The sequence below is a fragment of the Propithecus coquereli genome, unplaced genomic scaffold (assembly GCF_000956105.1).
Source record: "Propithecus coquereli isolate 6110/MARCELLA unplaced genomic scaffold, Pcoq_1.0 Scaffold202, whole genome shotgun sequence".
In the NCBI taxonomy this organism is placed as follows: Eukaryota; Metazoa; Chordata; class Mammalia; order Primates; family Indriidae; genus Propithecus; species Propithecus coquereli.
The window spans coordinates 3337348-3338709 of record NW_012145190.1 but is presented as its reverse complement, the minus strand read 5'-3'; positions in this window follow the sequence as shown (position 1 = coordinate 3338709).

Here is a 1362-nt window from a genome sequence, read left to right as displayed (position 1 = left end):
AGAAGTATGAAAAGAGAAACAAATCACTAGTACTCACATCATTGCATATTAATACTTCATTGAAATATAATTTTATGCTCATCAGTCTAAAATGCCAAGTTTGGGTGAAAATATGGAGTCACTGGGACTCACACATGTCTCTGGGAAGGTGAATTAGTACAGTCGTGTTGGAGCCAAATTTGGATATATTAGAAAAAACAAGTATATGCCTCCATATGGTTCAGAATTTCCAGTATAGGTACATATTCTAAAGAAATCGATGACTACATATACAAGGATATATACACAGATATGTGTAATGAATATATGTATATATAGACATACATAAACACACAAGAAAGTTTATAGCAACATAATCATAGAAAAAAATACAAAGTATTAAATAAATTAGTAAACTTTTGCTACATCTACTGATGGATAAATCTCTCAAATGAAATGCTGAGTAATAAAAAGCAAGTTGCGGAATTTAGATGGTTGGTACCTACACAAGTGGTTGTTACATCATTTAAAATAAATTTTTGTACATTGTAAATACAGTGTAATAGCAGAAATTGGTCCTAAAAGAAAAAAAACATATCCCTAATATATCAGTATCAGACTCCTTTTCTCTAATGTCAGTAATGCCAGGCAGAGCTGTAGCTCCAAAGACAAAGTGGTTGATTTTAGATAAGAATATGTCTTTATTGGTGGGGAGTAGAGCAAACTAAGTCTGCTGTTGATATGGGCTTCTCTAGTTCTTTCCAACACCTTGAGAAATAAGCAGAGTGAGTTAACTCTGCAGTGATGGAAGAAAAAACAAGAAATAATTCTCTTCAATTCTACATTGACTGAGGGTTGAGGGCCAACGAGTTTGTGTAAGTTGCCTCCTCACGTAAATTTGTTGTAAAATACATGAAATACAGAACTTTCGGCAGAGTTTCCATCCTGTGAATAAAAGCACTTGTCAGAGGAACTAGAATAGGCAGGGGTCCACTTAAACTAGAACAATGATAAGAGTAACAACAATGAGCTGATTTATGTGAAGTTCCCAGCACAGGACCAGTAGGGAATGGATGCTCAAAAATCAGTCATAATAATATGTGCAAATATTGCATTAAGGGCATATTGTATTTCTTCATTCATCCAATCAATCAATCAATCGTGTTCATTCACATTTTTCCCAGGCAACACTGTGCTCAATTCAGTTCCCTCATCCCATTTCCATTACATCACCAGGGATGGAGTGATTCCTCCTGCTCTTGGGGTTAAACGTGCTGGAACTTCGGCTCTGATTCTTTGCTCCACCATTACCTGCACTTGCTGCAACGATACACAGCTTATATTGAAAACAGGATTTGCTTTGTTTAACTTACACCAAGGTTG